Consider the following 18,481-nt stretch of genomic DNA (forward strand, 5'->3'; position numbering starts at 1 on the left):
GAAGAGGGCACCTAAGCCTCCAATCCGGTCTAATGAATTGAGTTGACCAGGTATGCTCCCAAGTAAGTGGGGGGGTCACGATGCATTGCAAAGGTCCCACTTAAAAACCACTTGCCTCGAACAGATGAACTGTCTCCTTTGGGACAAAGCTTGCCTAGACATCAACTGAGCCACAGAGCGAAATTGGTGCAACTTTCGGTGATCTTCGTCCTATTGAGCTCGAATGTTCCTAGGGGCCAATGTCTAATTGATTTTAATTAAAGTGATGGTTATGTGAGAATTGATTCACCTAATTTGGGCAAGAATCTGGTGATGAAATCCAGTTCTTATCTTGTTGGGGTGATTGCCCTTACTATGTGCGGATTAATTGGTGTATGTGTATCAAGCATGCATTCACACTTTTGCTGAAATTAAAATCAAACAATCACCACAAAAGAAAATTAATTTAAATAAGAAAGGTTTAGAGGTTACCAAAGGGAATTTCCCCAGCAATTTTCAAAGCAAACCTTTACCGTATTCCTTTTCCAATAGTTCCTTTTTTTGATCGCCCCAGATTTTCTCTTCGATTCCTGATCAAATAATACCAAAATAAAAATCAAGAATTAGTAAGAAAGAAGAAAGAGGATAATTAAAGTAACAAAAATAGAAAATATTTTTATTTTATTTTCGATATATATATATATATATTTATTTATTATTATTATTTTTATTATTATTATTATTATTTGAATTTTTTTTTTTTATGAAGAGAAAAATAACTATGCTAACAATCCCCGGCAACGGCGCCAAAAATTGATAGTCAACTTTAAAGACCACGCAATAGCACGTATCTAGTAGGATAGTGATTACGGGTATCGATCCACAGGGATTGGGGTATAGTTGTTTTCTTAAAAATAAAAATATTTAAAAGGATGAATTTGTGAAGTCTATTAAACTAAGCAATTTAATAAAAGAAAATGCAATTAAAGGGATATCAGTTTAAGGGAATCTAGGGCAAGGAATTCACCACTAACATCGGAACAAGGGTTATTTATATTTTATTTCGTTCTTGGATTAACATGCAAATTGGCTACAAGCCTAATAAGCATTTAAATAAAAATTCACAAAAGTAATTTGGGTATTATCCATCTTCAGTAGGCATGAAATGTCTACCCTAATCTAAGGTGGCAGCACATCGCATCTTTCCTAAGCATGGACTATCTTATATTTACTTAGTGATCATGAAGAACAGTTGTACGAACATCATACTTAAAATCACAGAAATTAAATATGATTCAAAAGAAGATATCCATTAAAAATAATAAGTTCATACAACCCCAAGAATATAAAATAAAATATAAAACCCGTGTCCCTTTGTTAGGGCTGCATCCAGCCCTGGAGAAGAGCTCAGGCTTCCATGCAGTGGTGGACGGCGGCAGCAGCAAAGCAGCAGCGGATCCTTCCTTCTTTATTTCTTCCTTTGGGAAATATTCCCAAAATACCCAAAAGGTTTCTCTCTCCTGGCTCTATGGGATTCGGCCTGTGAACCCAAGCTTCTTCTTCTCCTGGTGAACTATGTGGGATTCCGCCTCTGAGAAGTGATGATGGGAGCAGCCCCCGGTGGGGGAAGAGGGAATGCCCCCCAGTGGGGAAGAAGGAATAATCTTCTCGGTTCACGCTGGGCCTTTTATAGGCTGCAACTCCCCCTCGCTCCTCCCCTGTTCCGAGTGCAGGATTAGGATGAAAGATGCGGTGGGTATATTGTGGATAAGGATGTGGGAGCTGATCTTGGATGAGGATGTTGATGAGGAACGCGTGGGGTGCATCGCGGAAGCATGGGAATTCAGCGAGGAAGAAATCTTTGGACGCGGAAGAAGATGTGGTCCTGACGTTAGGGAAAATCTCACGGAATGGTTGGGAGCAAGCTGCAACTATGGGAATATGCGGAGAAGATCTCGGCTGGATGGCTGATTCTCTGTTCCGAAACAGAGGATAAAGCTACAAACTAGGAAGAAATCCGGAAGAGTTGGGGTGCTGCGAAGAAGTTGGGGATCCGGTTGGGAGATGGGTTGTGTGAGGTTGCTTGGATAAAGATGGATCTTTGTTTGCTTGGCAAGCATCATGGGAGGAGTTGTTCCGGAAGCTTTGGAGATGAAGACACTTGAATCAGGGGATGTTTGGATGAAGCCCACGGCTGAGAAGAGATGAGGCTTTGGGATGCGGCTGTAGGCTTTTGAGAAGATCTCGGATGGTTGTTCTTTGGATGCGGAAGGAGTTGGATTCCTGGGCTTTATCCATGGACGATGGGACTCCGTTCCAAACGGGATGAGATCTGGGCGTTTCGGAAGGCTTATCCCGCCTGAGAAAAGAACTTGAGGATTCGGTTGGGAGGATAAGTTGGGAGGAATCATGGAAGCAGGGGAGATGAACTCTGTTTTGAGGTTGGGATGCAGGGGCTGATCCGGAATGAACACCTGGGCCTTATCCTGTGGATGACGGGAGTTCATTGCGGACGGGATGAAGGCTGGGTTCGATCTGGAGTAGGCAATCTGGGAGAATCAAAGCCGGAAGAAAAGGATGGCCTATCCGAACGCAAACGGGAAGAAGTTGGGACTCGTGGACACCTTGCAGACCACTGGAATTGGAGCTAATCTGGGCTGAAGAAGATCTCAACGGGATGAGTTGGAAAAGATATGGATTGGCTCATGGAAAGAAGGAAATGGCTGGGAGATCGTCCTTGAATCGCGGACGGGAGAGAAGACACGCGGATGGAATGCCTGGCTTGGACGCGGAACAGGGGAGGTGATTCGGAATGCTGGGAGATCGTGATCTAATCCGGAATGTGGAGGAGAAGAGCTGGACTTTGCTCTGTTCCGTGGATAATGGAAGGTTAGATTCGGGAGCTGGGAGTTTAGTTGAGATGAAGAGATATGCATCGCGGGATGGCTTGCGGATGAGGTTGATCCGGAATAGGGGAGCTTGGTCCGTGGACGCGACGTGGAAGGAATCCGTCGTGGGTTGGGATGAAGCAACGGACTTGTGAGCTGGGATAAGAGCATGCTTCATTTGGCTGGGAACCGAAACCGGAAGAGGCTAATGCTAGAATTCTTTAGGATCCGTGCGGCTAAAGATGATATATTTTGAAATATGTGAGATAAATGATCGAAGGGATTGTATTATTTTTAATATTAAAATAGGAGAATTGGAATGAGTGGGAAGAAATTTAGGTGATCTTGGAAAGCACTGGATTTTGGAGAAGAGTTCTTGGAGTCGACTCCGGAGAATGTGAAATTGTGAAATGATGTAGCGTCTGTTTAGGCTTTACCTAATTGAGCTCGACTCGACCTGCATACATTATGCTTAATCAATAAATAATCAAATCAAACTTGAATTACCTTTGATAATTTATTAAAATGCAATGATGAAGGTAATACATTTTTTTAGTTAAATTTATAAAATATGTGAATTAAAATAATGATAAGTGCTATGAATAAGATATTAATTTATGCATTATTTGGCACTTATCATTCTACACAAGAACAATAGTGAGAAAATTCTCACAAAAAGATTATATTTCGGAATTGCCTGATTACAAGTGAAAACACCAAGTATTTATAGGCAAAACAAGCCTTGGGTGCATTGAACCTACTAGACAAGCATAAATGAAAGTTGGTAAAGATGAAAGGAATTAATACTACTTAAAGCCTTGGCAGCAATTAATTAATCTTGGGAAGTTGTAGCAAAACTCCCAACCATTTTGACTAGGTTCATCCTTCATTTGTAAGCCTAAAAAATGTCCTTCAGCCTTCCAAAAGCCTATGATAAATGCACCATAAAGAGGAGTCCGAATTTGAAAGGATTAGACTTTTTTTTTCCATGTTTAAATAATTAATTGGGCTGGATATTGTTGAAATGGACTTGTCACATATTAACCATCTTCAAGTCCAAATCTTCATGTGGGCTAGAACCTTCTCCTTGGGCTTGAGTTAATAAAGTTTGGACAGCTTCTTGAAGTTTCTTGGCCCAATTGGAATTTCCACATCATCTTGAGCATCTTCTTTATCCTTGTCAAAGTCCTTGAGCTGGATCATATCATTCCCCCCTTCTTGAAAAGGATTCGTCCTCGAACCAAGATCTGCATAAAAGGGAGAAAGATCAGAAACATTAAAGGTAGAACTAATATCAAACTCACCTTTAAGATCAATCTTGTAAGCATTGTCATTGATCTTTTTCAGTACTTCATAAGGACCATTCCCACGTGGATTGAGCTTTGATTTTCGTTGGCTAGGGAATCTCTCTTTGCTAAAATGTACCCAAACCAAGTCTCCTAGTTGAAAAATGACTTCCTTTCTTTCTTTATTGGCATGGGCAGCAGCTTGCTCATTTCGTTTAAGGATATGTTGGCGTGCTTCTTCATGGATTTTCTTCACCTTTTGAGCTTTCTTCTTTCCATCTAAACTGGTAATCTTGTTAACAGGTAAAGGAAGTAAATCCAATGGAGTTAATGGGTTAAAACCATAAACAACTTCAAATGGTGAATAAGAAGTAGAAGAATGCACAGTTCTATTATAAGCAAATTCAATAAAAGGAATGCAATCTTCCCAAGTCTTCAAATTCTTTTTAATTATAGCACGCAACAAAGTACCTAAAGTCCGATTCACAACCTCTGTTTGACCATCTGTTTCAGGATGACAAGTAGTAGAAAATAACAAAGTTTTTCCCAACTTTCCCCACAAAACTCGCCAGAAATGACTAAGGAACTTAACATCCCTATCACTAACAATTGTCTTAGGAAGACCATGAAGACGAACAACTTCCCTAAAAAACAATTCAACAATATGAATTGCATCATCAGTTTTATGACAAGGGATAAAATGTGCCATTTTAGAAAATCGGTCCACAACAACAAAAATTGAATCTTTTCCCTTTCTAGTTCTAGGTAAACCTAAAATAAATCTATAGAAACATCAGTCCAAGGGTGACTGGGAATAGGTAAAGCTTTATATAATCCATGAGGTTTCACTCTTGATTTGGCCTTTTTGCAAGTGACACATCTGTTGCAAATTCTGTCAACATCTCTTTTCATGTGAGGCCAAAAGAAATGTTCTTTCAAAATTTTCAGAGTTTTAAAAATACCAAAATGTCCCATTAATCCTCCCTCATGAGACTCCCTGACAAGAAGCTTACATAAAGAACACTTCGGAATGCAAAGCTTATTTTCCCGAATAAGTACCCATCTTGCTTGTAAAATTTTTCAAAAGGTTTTGTTTCACAAGCTTCAAAAACTGTTGAAAACTCAGAATCTTGTAGGTACAACTCCTTGATATGTTCAAACTCCAAAAACTTTGCTGAAAGAGTAGAAAGAAGAATATACCTTCTTGATAAAGCATCAGCAACAATATTATTTTTACCTTGCTTGTATTGGACAACATATGGAAACATCTCAATAAACTCAACCCAACGAGCATGCCTTCGATTAAGCTTACCTTGGCTCTTCAAATGCTTCAAAGATTCATGATCGGTGTGCATAATAAACTCCTTTGACCATAGGTAGTGTTGCCACGTCTCTAATGCTCTCACCAATGCATAGAGTTCTTTGTCATAGGTGGAGTAGTTCAAGGTAGCTCCGCTCAACTTCTCACTAAAGTAAGCCAAGGGTCTCTTGTCTTGTATTAGGACAGCACCTATACCAATCCCAGAAGCATCACATTCGATTTCAAAAGTTTTAGAGAAATCTGGTAAAAGTAATAAAGGGGCAGAACTTAGCTTTTCTTTCAAGGTGTTGAATGCTTTCTCTTGTGCTTCACCCCATTTGAATTCAACACTTTTCTTGATGATTTCTGCCAATGGAGCAGCTATAGTGCTAAAGTTTGGAACAAACCTTCGGTAGAATCCCACCAAGCCATGGAAGCTCCTAACTTCGGTGATCGTAGTTGGTGTAGGCCAGTCTTTGATCGCCTTTACCTTCCCTTCATCAACTTCTATACCTCTAGCACTTACAACAAAGCTAAGAAACACAACTTTGTCCAAACAAAATGTACACTTCTTAAGGTTAGCATACAATTGCTCTTTTCTTAGCTCAAGTAAAACATCCTTTAACTGCCCTAAGTGTTCATGCAAGTTCTTGCTGTAAATCAATATGTCATCAAAGTAGACAACCACAAATTTTTCAATAAACTTACGCAAGACATGATTCATTAAGCGCATAAAAGTGCTGGGTGCATTAGTTAATCCAAAGGGCATAACTAACCACTCATAAAGTCTATGTTTTGTTTTAAAAGCAGTTTTCCACTCATCTCCCTCTTTCATTCGAATTTGATGATATCCAGATTTCAAATCAATTTTAGAAAAGATAGTGGAACCATAGAGTTCATCAAGCATGTCATCAAGACGGGGAATAGGATAACGATACTTTACCATTATTTTGTTGATAGTACGGCAGTCAATGCACATCCTCCAAGTTCCATCTTTCTTGGGTACTAGCAAAACTGGAACAACACATGGGCTCATGCTCTCTCTAACATGACCTTTGTTCATTAACTCTTCAACTTGTCTTTGCAATTCTTTTGCTTCTTCGGGGCTGCATCTATAAGCTGGTCTATTTGGAATTTGGGCACCCGAAACTAGGTCAATTTGATGTTCAATGCCTCTAATTGGTGGCAATCCTGGTGGCATCTCCTCTGGAAAAACATCTTAAAATTTCTGTAAAAGAGATAGCAGTACTAGGAAAAGAATCGTCAAGGTTAGTTGTTGAAAGGTAAACTTCCTTGTACAAGATCAACGTCATTGGCTTCTGTGAAACCATAGCTCTCTTAATCTCTCTTTCTTTTGTATAGAAATTCACTTTTTTTTCCTCTTTCTTTTTCTCACTTTTCTTATCAGATTCTTTACTCACAATTTCTTTTGAACTCTCATTTTCATGCTTACTTTGTTTAGCACTGGTTGCTGCAGATTTCTTGATTTGATTTTGCTCTTCAAGAACTTGATGAGGGGGTAAAGGAACCAAAGTGATGTTTCTGCCATTCTTAGTAAAGCTGTACTTATTTTTGTAACCATCATGGAGGGTATGCCTATCGAATTGCCAAGGTCTTCCAAGCAATATGTGACTTGCTTGCATTGGAACCACATCACATAGGACTTCATCAGAATATCTTCCAATGGAAAAAGATAGAAATACCTGTTTTGTGACTTTTAATTCTCCACTATCATTAAGCCATTGAAGCCGATGTGGATGAGGGTGCTTTTGAGTCTTCAACCCTAGCTTGTCCAGCATCAGCTTGCTTGCCACATTCACACAACTTCTACCATCAATTATCAAACCACAAACTCTTTCTTTGACATGGCAGCGAGTGTAAAAGATATTCTCACGTCGTTGGTCATCATTGTCTGTTTGAGCTTGAACATGGAGGGCTCTAAGAACAACTAAGGCTTGACCAACAACAGCCTATTCTGTATCACTAGCATCTTCAAGTTGTGGCATAGACTCTTTATCATTTTCTTCTTCAGAAACAATATCCCCATTATCTAGCAAGATAATGGTTCTCTTGTTTGGGCATTGAGAAGAAATATGACCAAAGCCTTGACATCAGAAGCATTTAATATCATGATTTCTTTGAGTTTGGTTAGAAGAAGTACCTTTTTTAGATTGTTTGGTCATAGTTTTCTCTTCTTTAGGCCTAGAAGTAGGCTTTTCTTCTTGTTTTGGAGTAGGACGCCATTTGGACTTTGATGACCCAAAGATTGAGTTCAAGATTGATTTTGATGATCACAAAACCTTGAAGTATAATTACTAATGTTTGTGTTGCAAGAAGAAAGATAATTTGTTTTGCAAGGAACATAGCAAGTTGGAAAAATACAAGAAGACCTCAAAAGCTCTCAAAAAGTTGAAAGAAAGTTATACTTCATTGGCCTAAGTTTTAAGTTCAAAGGGTTCAAGTTGGAGGAGCAAATTCAAAGAAAGATTCAAAAGAATAGTCCTCGAGTCGACTCCTTGAAGTTCAGAGTCGACTCTGGTACTCTGGAGTTTCAAGGAACAGTGCTCGAGTCGACTCCGAGACTCTGTGAGTCGACTCCGACTGAGAACAGACAAAAAGATAGAGAGTTGATTTTCAGCGCTACAGTGCTCGAGTCGACTCCAACTTCAGCGCTACAGTGCTTGAGTCGACTCCTAGCTACAGTGCCGGCAGACTCCTATTCACGAGTCGACTCTTGTTTCAGCCGAGTCGACTCCTACTTCAGCCGAGTCGACTCCTACTTTAGCCGTGTCGACTCGAACACGCTGGGAGGCATAACGGCTAGTTTTTTCTCAACTCCAACGGCTCTATTTTTGTCTCTAACGGCTAGATTTTTGTCCCCACTCTCTCTAAAGCTATAAAATCAAGGGGAGAGCAAGGGGAGAAGATAAGAAAGTGGGAGAGAACACATAGGGAAGAGATTTTAAAGAAATTTCAAGAGAAACCTCCCAAAAGCACAAAAGGGCCATTCAAAGCAAAAGAAAGAGAAGAAGAGCATCCGAGTGAATCCCAAAGCTTCCTCTCCAACTGTGTGTTCCCTCAGTGATCCTCTACCTCGTGCGAAATCAGAAGAGGGTCAAGTAAAGAAGAAGCCAAGTTCCTTCATCTACAAAAATTGTTTGAGGGCTTCTTCTCTTTACACTATTTGTTTATATTGTTATATCTGCTTGTTTAAGAAGCTTATATTTATTTTAAACTCTTGTTCTAATATCTTGTAACTTGATTCAATCAAGAAATTGAATCAAGGGGTTAAGGTTTGTTGGTGAGCCAAGTATAAAACCAACGTTGTAAGGTTGTAGTTGGTGAGCCTTTGGGAAAACCAATTGGGTTGATTGTGAACCCAGAAAACAATCGTTGTAAGGTTGTGGTTGGTGAGCCTTTGGAAAAACCAACTGGATTTGATTGTGAACCCGGAAAAACAATCGGTTGGTTCTAGTCGGTGAGCCTGTGAAAACCGACCGAGTTTGTTGTGATCTCGTGAAAACAACAAGTTAGGTTGTGAGCTTGTAAAACAACCGGCTGTAATCTGGAGGATTATAGTGAAATTTTCAAGAGGTCTTGGGGAGTGGATGTAGGTGCTGGGGTGCACCGAACCACTATACATCTTTGTGTTTGTGATGCCTTATCTCTTGTATTTCATGCCTTACAATCATACTTGATTGTGTAATATCTCTAGCTTTGTTTTCTATAGAGTTATAAGTGATTGTTTAGAATTTGCTTAGCTTCCACTCCATTCTTACCATACACATAGATTAAAATTGATCATACAACTATAAGTTAATTTTAGATCAATTGCACCCTAAAGCCATAGTATAATTGCTTTAGCTTAATTTTCCAATGCTTTACTTGTAATTGCCTAGAGCTTAAGTAAATAACATCTTATCATTCCGCTGCATTCAATTCAAAGTAAAAATTAGGGAACATAATTTTTAGAAAATCCAGTTCAGCCCCCCTCTTGGGTTGTCACCTTGGGCAACAAGTGGTATCAGAGCAGGTGCTCTAAGATTAATTGTTGATCTCACGATCAAGAGCCAAAGATCATGACAACTCAAATAGATAGTTTTCTAGGAGAGGGACAATTAATTGATAGACCTCCACTATTTAATGGCATAAACTACACACATTGGAAAGTACGCATGCACATTTTTATTCAATCACAAAACTATGATTTATGGAATATCATAATAAATGACCTTCACACACTCTCTCAAACTATTAATGAAAAAGACTTAGCACAATTGAATGCTAATGCTATGAACATACTATATTGTGCTATCCATGAAACTATATTTAATAAGTTTTCTGCATGCTTATCTGCTAAAGAAATCTGGGATACTTTAGAAATTATTTATGATAAATCTCAGATTAGCTCACATGTGCTTCAATTACATACTAACAGTGAGACTGCAGAATGTTCCACATCAGCCGAGTCGACTCCCAGTTTGTCCGAGTCGACTCCTAGAAGAAAACAATCTGAAAGGCAGAGACTCAATTTTGGAAACCCTGTGAACGAGTCGACTCCAAGTATTTCAGAGTCAACCCCCAAGTTAGCCGAGTTGACTCCAACAAAGCCCGAGTCGACTCCGAGGCAGATCAGTTCAAAAGACAGAGAATCATTTTTTAGACCTCTGAGAACGATGATTAAGATCTTTAATTGTTAATTTTTGATATCATGTCTATATATATATATTGATTGACTTATACTTTTAGAAATTGTTTCATGGTTTGCCCAAACTAAAATATATCTTTGCCTATGTCATAACCATGAAATACACAAGTTTATGCTTAAAATTTTGATTTAAAATAACTTGTGAGAAATTATGAATCCATGAGCTTAATGAAAATGTTGTTTGCATGATATACATCTATATGATACATAAGATTATTTCTTTATTCTGTTCTTTCATGTAAATTACTTGAGAATAACAAAAAGAGAGAGAGATAAAGAAAAGAAAATGGATATTATTCAAGAGAAGGCAAGTACTCCAATCTTAAGCAAAAGCAAAAACAAGCATAATATATTCGGCACATTTGTGATACTTGTGTGAGCATTCTTTTGGAAGGGATAAAATTCGTAATTAATTACACTTAAATAGAGAGAGTTTCAAGTGAACATTTTAACCTTTCTATATTGCTCATCATAGGGATGGTGCCAATGGGGAGGCTAGTGGTAGTACCCGGCACTATTTGACCCAACTATTCGGTGTAGGGCATATTAGGGACGGCATAAGAGGGAGGCTAGTGGTAGTACCTCGTGCCCCTTCCAACTCCACCAGATAGGGAGCAAATAGAGTATAGAGCACAAGAAAGTAAAAATGAATGACAAAGTAAATGAAAGTATAAGAAGAATCAAGTCAAGCTTTAATCACTTGGAAACACACCTTAAGAATGAAATCAGTGCAAGATTATATTTAAATAAGGGGAGTTTATTTGAAAAGAATTGATTTTGGTCCTTGACATGCTTATTCTTAATATTTCAATGTATGACTTAACACATAATCTATTTTGCATATGGCATGATGTCTTGAATTATGGGTTCTCAATATTTTGTAATGCTCCATGCTTGGATAAGTTGATTGGAATATGTCTTAACTTTGCTCACAAGTTTTTGCTTCACCCTTGCCTCAAACTAACTTGTGTTCCAATGCTTGAATGTTTGAAATACTACATAAAGTTTTTAAGTAATATTAAGAAGAAATTTCAGTTTTATCATTCACGATTATCTTTGGAAGTTAAATAGATTTACAAAAAGAAGAAGAGAAGGATACTTCTATTTAGGCAAAATGAATTGATCTTGATCTATCTTTCTGCTTGCCTAACTTTGATACATAATGTCCTAATACTTATTAAAATATCCTCCATTGTGTATCGAAACTCAATATTAAATATAAAGATTCTGAAAGTGCTCTAATGTTATTGAAAAAAGTGTTTTCAATCTTAGTGATTTAAGATGAGCTTCAATGTGAAAGATACATATCTCAAATCATGATTTAAAAGCCTCTATTGAAAATCTTTATAAAATTCAGAATCTGATTTTGTATAAAAGCTTAAACTCAATATGATTCCTAGATAAAAACTACAGTTTAAGAAAAATAGAATAATTCTGATGCCTTGATTGTTTGCCCCGATACGCATCTGAAACATATCATTTCTTATCCTTACAGTGTACCAATATTGGTCCAAATGATGTGTCTTTCGATGATCTTGATTGCAAACAAAAATTTCTAAATATATAATTTTATTTTGATATTAAAAAGGAATTTATTGTGTTTCATGTATACATTGCTGAAAAACTATGATTAAGTAATTGAGTTCTATAAATCTATATACCTCAATGATCATCTATATGTTTTTCTCTCCTACATTCTTCAAGACTTCCATCAGAATATATATAGAGTGAATGATCTTAAAGCTAGAAATATTTCAGCTCACTCAAATGATTCTAAAAGAAAGAAAATGTAAATGCTTTTGAAAGAAACTGAGCTTAAAATGAATCATTTTCTGTTTAATATTTCTATACATTTTCTCTAAGATTAAGAGAAAGCATAACTTGTTCTTGAAGGATTAGAAAGAGTAATTGCCACAAATTTTGAATAATACTAGATTACTCTACATTCTCGATATCATAGAATTTCAGTCTTATTCACGTTTATCATTAAAATCTGAAATTCAACAATAGAAAAGAATGATTAAAGAAGAATGCATCTTTTGAGGGGGAGCTTTAGATATTTAGTATCTTTTTATGGATTGATTTTAATGAACCTCCTTATATTGCAAGACTTGCTTTAATTATATAATGAGTTTATACCTTGAGATGAGTTCTATAAAGGTTGTCTTATCTCAAACATTGAGTCTTATGAAAATAAGCTGAAACTTAATCGCATAAATCTATAACTAAAGGAGAGAGAAAGCATACTAAATGAAAAGTGATCCTAATGCTCTCCAAAATGTATCATCTGAAATTTAAATATACAAATCTTTATGATACACCTTGAGGTTTGTTATTTGGTTAATATATCTTATGCATAAATCATGAACCAAATTGCAATTCAAACAGTTGATCTTAAGAGCCTCTAACTTAATGAAAAAGAGGGAGAATTATGTGTTGAATTTTCTTGAGTATCTCTTAGAAAACCTATTTTTGAAATTTACTGATGAGGTCTCATTGGCTTGTTCTTTAGAACTTCAATTTTTGTGCCAATTCATTATTATATGTACCAAAATTTTTTTTAAGGATTAAAATTTTTATAAGAACCTTCAAAGCTTTGAATTTTATGTATGCTTTAAGATATATCATAAATTGCATGAATTCATGTTTTTGGCATTTATGCCACAATATTTTTACACCATAAAAGAACTTTGCAATCATACTTAATATACTGCACTTATACTCTGAAAATTAATTAAATTGCTCTCATGTTGATAAAATACTTAATATATTGGGCAAAAGATCTTAAATGAACAAGCTTTCATACTTATTATTGAAGAGAGGTTAGATTTCCATTCGTGCTTTCTTTGAATATCATTCGTGGTACTTCTTGAATTAACTTAAGAAAGATTCCATCTACACTTGAGTTGAAAACTATCCTTGGAATCACATTCGATGTGTTCTGCTCTGAAATTATCTTAATTGGCTCTGATCTATGCTCATTAATCTTATTCTAATATTATTTCCTTGAGTTATATGATTCATATCCTTGCAATAATTTGACATGCAAATCAGAGTACAATAAGAAAAAAAAATATTTGAGTAGTCTTATCTTTGTGCTTAATGTTTCACTATCTTTTTGATGTTGTCAAAAAGGGGGAGAAATATCTAAATATATGTTCACAATGCTTTATGTTTTGAATTGAATACAAACCAGCTTAAATTTAGATATGTTGATTATGTTAAGCTGATTAAATCTAAAGCATTATCATGAAGTATGTTTTAAATATATATGTTTTCTACTTCATGCAACTTAGCTATGCACTACTTCTAGAACACAATATATTTTATATTGCATATACTCCAAGTTTTGTCATCATCAAAAAGGGGGAGACTGATGACCCAAAGATTGATTTAAAGATTGATTTTGATGATCACAAAACCTTGAAGTATAAATACTAATGTTTGTGTTGCAAGGAGAAAGATATTTATTTTGCAAGGAACATAGCAAGTTGGAAGAACACAAGAAGAACTCCAAAGTTCTCAAGAAAAGTTGGAAGAAAGTTACACTTCATTGGCCCAAGTTTCAAATTCAAAGGACTCAAGTTGGAAGAGCAAATTCAAAGGAAAATTCAAAAGAATAGTCCTCGAGTCGACTCCTACATAGTACGAGTCGACTCCAGGGAGTAACAAGGCAGAAACATAGAGAAGATATTTTGGACCCTGAGAGCCGAGTCGACTTCCGAAGAACTCGAGTCGACTCCGATGGTTGGCAGGTCGACTCCTAAGAAAGTAAGAGTCGACTCCCAGAGAAATACAAGGCAAAAAGTCAGAGAGCCAATTTCAGACACTGAGAGCCGAGTCGACTCCCGCGAAGTCCGAGTCGACTCCGAAGCAGCGCAACCCCAAAGACAGAAGACGGTATTTTCGTCTCTGAGAGGCGAGTCGACTCCAAGACAGTTCGAGTCGACTCCAAGGCAGCGCGACCCCAAAATACAGAGGATCAGTTTTCGGGCTCTGAGAGCCGAGTCGACTCCAAGAGAATCCGAGTCGACTCGAGGAAGAAAATCAGAAAATATGTCCTCTGGATTCCTGAGAATGAGCCGACCCCCAAGTGCCCGAGTCGTCTCCAGCTATTGGCGAGTCGACTCCAGTTTGGTCCGAGTCGACTCTAGGACAAGGCATGCACATTAATTCAAATTTGGAACAGTGGCCGAGTCGTCTCCAGAAAAGCACGAGCCGACTCCTGCAACAGGCGAGTCGACTCCAGATCGCGCGAGTCGACTCCGATCCCAACGAAAACTTTGTCAGGAGTTGCAGACTGTGCACAACGGCTCTATTTTTGTCTCTAACGGCTAGATTTCTATTTCCACGACATCTAAAGCTATAAAATCAAGAGGAGAGCTAGGATAGAGAGGATGGAAGTGGGAGAAAACATTTAGGAAAGAGATCTCAAAGAAAAATCTTCCAAAAGCACAAAAGGGCCATTCAAAGCAAATAGAGAGAAGAAGAGCATCCGAGTGAATCCCAAAGCTTTCTCTTCAACTGTGTGCTGCCTCGGTGATCCTCTACTTCGTGCAAAATCAGAAGAGGGTCAAGTGAAGAAGAAGCCGAGTTCCTCCATCTATGAATTAGTTTGAGGGCTTCTTCTCTTTACTTTACTTATTTATATTTGCTATATCTGCTTAAGTGAGAAGCTTGTATTTGTTTTTAAACCTTTGTTTTAATATCTTGTAACTTGATTCAATCAAGGGATTGAATCAAGGGGTTAAGGTTTGTTGGTGAGCCAAAGGAAAAACCAACGGTGTAAGGTTGTGGTTGGTGAGCCTTTGGAAAAACCAACTGGGTTGATTGTGAACTCGGAAAACAATCGTTGTAAGGTTGTGGTTGGTGAGCCTGTGGGAAAACCAACTGGGTTTGATTGTGAACCCGGAAAAACAATCGGTTGGTTCTAGTCGATGAGCTTGTGAAAACCGACCGAGTTCGTTGTTATCTCGCAAAACAACAAGTTGGGTTGTGAGCTTGTAAAACAACCGGCTGTAATCTGTAGGATTATAGTGAAATTCCCAAGAGGTCTTGGGGAGTGGATGTAGGTGCTGGGGTGCACCGAACCACTATATGTTTGTTGTGTTTGTAATGCTTCTTGTCATTGTCTAACTTACTCACTTACTTACTTAGATAAATTGCTTGCTTAACTCTTATCCGCGCATCCTTTAGTTGCAAGCATAATCAATCAAGTCACAATCTATACATCAAACTGTTGCTAAGTTTAAATTTCACTGTGCATCTATACAACTTAGCATAATTAACTCTAAAAGATTAGAAGTAGTTGAAAAGTTTTTAAAAGACCCAATTCACCCCCCCCCCCTCTTGGGTTGTATCTACTGGGCAACAGTATGGTTTTGTCATTGAGAATGATGAAGCTCACATCGTTCCGAACGATGATCCTCTGACCTATTCGGAAGCTGTCATGAGTAGTGACTCTGACAAATGGCTAGAAGCCATGAAATCCGAAATAGATTCTATGTATACCAACCAAGTATGGACTTTGGTTGATGCACCAGAGGGTGTAAACCCTATAGGTTGCAAATGGATCTATAAGAAAAAGATTAGAGCAGATGGCCAAGTAGAAACCTACAAGGCAAGATTGGTGACAAAATATTTCAGGCAAAAGCAAGGAATTGACTATGATGAAACTTTTCACCAGTAGCTATGCGCAAATCTATTCGGATTTTGCTTGCAATAGCTGTATGCTATGATTATGAAATCTGGCAGATGGATGTCAAAACCGCCTTTCTTAATGGTCATCTTGAGGAAGAGGTTTACATGACACAGCCAAAAGGATTTGTCTCAAGTAAAAGAGCAAATCAAGTATGCAAGCTTAAGAGATCCATTTATGGATTAAAGCAAGCATCGAGAAGTTGGAACATCCGTTTTGATACAATAGTCAAAGAGTTTGGTTTTATCAAAAATGTGGATGAACCATGTGTGTACAAGAAGACTAGTGGGAGTGCCATTGTCTTCTTAATATTGTATGTAGATGACATACTGATCATTAGAAATGATATTCCAATGTTACAATCGGTCAAAACTTGGCTATCAAAAAGCTTTTCCATGAAAGACTTGGGAGAAGCATCCTATATACTTGGTATAAAGATCTATAGGGATAGATCTAAAGGATGCTAGGCTTGTCCCAGTCTAGGCACATAGATCATATGCTGAAAAGATTCAGCATGAAAGGAAGTAAAAGAGGTTACTTGCCTATGAGTCATGGCATACGTTTTTTTAAGAAGATGTCTCCTAAGACATCTGAAGAGAGAAATACAATGAATTCTATTTCCTATGCTTTGGCAATAGGATCAATAATGTATGCTATGCTATGTACCAGGCCTGATGTTGCTAATACCTTAGGCATAACAAACAGATTCCAGGCTGATCCAGGAGAGGATCATTGGATAGCTGTGAAAAATATTCTTAAGTACTTAGAGAAGGACTAAAGATATTTTTCTAGTTTATGATAGTTCTGAGTTGAAACTAGAAGGATGCTAGGCTTGTCCCAGTCTAGGTACATAGATCATGTGCTAAAAAGATTCAGCATGGAAGGAAGTAAAAGAGGTTACTTGCCTATAAGTCATGGCATACGTCTCTCTAAGAAGATATCTCCTAAGACACCTGAAGAAAGGAATAGAATGAATTCTATTCCCTATGCTTCGGCAATAGGATCAATTATGTATGCTATGCTATGTACCAAGCCTGATGTTGCTTATGCCTTAGGCATAACAAGCAGATTCCAGGCTCATCCAGGAGAGGATCATTGGATAGCTGTGAAAAATATTCTTAAGTACTTAAGAAGGACTAAAGATATTTTTCTAGTTTATGAAGGATCTGAGTTGAAACTAGAAGGATTTTCTGATTCTAGTTTTTAGTCAGATCCAGATGATAGCAAGTCCACTTCAGGGTATGTCTTTACCCTAAATGGTGGTGTAGTGAGCTGGAAGAGTTCCAAGCAGCAAACTGTAGCTGACTCAACTACTGAGGCAGAATACATTGCTGTAAGTGAAGCCGCCAAGGAAGCTGTCGGATGAAGAAGTTCATCTCTGAGTTGGAAGTAGTTCCTAAGATTGCTGAACCAGTCCCAATTTATTGTGATAACAATGGAACTGTTGCTCAAGCGAAAGAACCAAGGTCTCATCACAAATCCAAGCACATTCTAAGACGCTTCCACCTTGTTCGAGAGATCATCGAGAGACAAGACATAGTGATTGAACGAGTAGACACAAAGAACAACCTAGCAGAACCATTCACCAAAGCTCTACCGCAACAGCATTTCGATCGCCACCTCGATTGTATGGGGATGAAATATAAGGACGATTGGCTTTAGTGCAAGTGGGAGATTGAAAGAATAGATGCCCTACAGGCCAATCGCAATATGTATTGCGAAGGGTTTTCTTTTGATTTTTTAAATCATGTACATGACATTTAAATATGAATAAAGGCATTGTATTTTATCATATGCTAACCCCTTAGATTAGGGCAGTGGTTTTGAGGCTATGATGAGATCATACTAGTGAGACCTAAAATTCTAAAATCCTAATCTTAAATATTCTCAGTCATTAGTATACTGAGTCGGGGATCAATGTTTACCGAAAAGACTGGTACATCTTATGTATGCTCGATGCAGAGGGTGATTGATCTCACAATCACTTGTGTGGAGACACTAATACAAAGATGTGGGTGCTCATTAGAGAAATGAGTTTACTGAATTGACCTACAAAGAGAAATCTTATGAAGTCTTACTTACATATCAAAAGATGATTCTCTTAGTGGGAGTTGTGCAACTGATCCTTTGACCTGAAATCACCATAGTATCTTGTGCACATAAATCCATATTTTGGTTTCCACTCATTTATGACAATAAATTGTATACGAGGTCTTCTGGATATGGTGGATTGTATACGAAGGTTATGAGTAGGTCAGCAAGGAATTAATCACTTCTAGTAAGAAAAGATCGCATCCTATTTATTCTAATCATATGATAATTTAGGGAGCCTTTGATCAAAGTACAATAAAAATTAGAAAGAATTTCTAATGTTTCATTATTTGAATTATCATTAGAAGATTGAGAAATATATGAATATGAAATTGAGTTTGACATACATTCATACTCATATACATATTTGGGATGCAGTTTGATTAAAGGATTGAATTGCACGGTAACTTGCCACTGAAGGGTATTTTTGGTATTTCTACCAAATTCCATATTTTTCGGATAGACATGACACGTTGCTAGACGTCAATCTTGTCTTATAGATTTGATCGAATTAAAGAGTTTAATTCGATC

The 18,481-nt window shown here is 37.5% G+C and overlaps 1 long non-coding RNA gene across 2 annotated transcripts in view; it reads right to left on the reverse strand.

Moving 5' to 3' along the window:
• Positions 1 to 3,431, reverse strand: part of LOC148702266 (uncharacterized) — a 28,211-nt gene extending 24,780 nt beyond the window's left edge. For both annotated transcript variants that reach the window (XR_016396631.1, XR_016396630.1), the window contains exon 1: positions 472 to 3,431. This is a non-coding gene — a long non-coding RNA (uncharacterized LOC148702266). The remainder of the gene's footprint in view (positions 1 to 471) is intronic.
• Between the last annotated feature and the right edge of the window lie 15,050 nt (positions 3,432 to 18,481).

Source organism: Phoenix dactylifera, chromosome 10 (assembly GCF_051530095.1).
Source record: "Phoenix dactylifera cultivar Ajwa chromosome 10, Ajwa_hap1_PhDact_Kaust_v1.1, whole genome shotgun sequence".
NCBI lineage: Eukaryota > Viridiplantae > Streptophyta > Magnoliopsida > Arecales > Arecaceae > Phoenix > Phoenix dactylifera.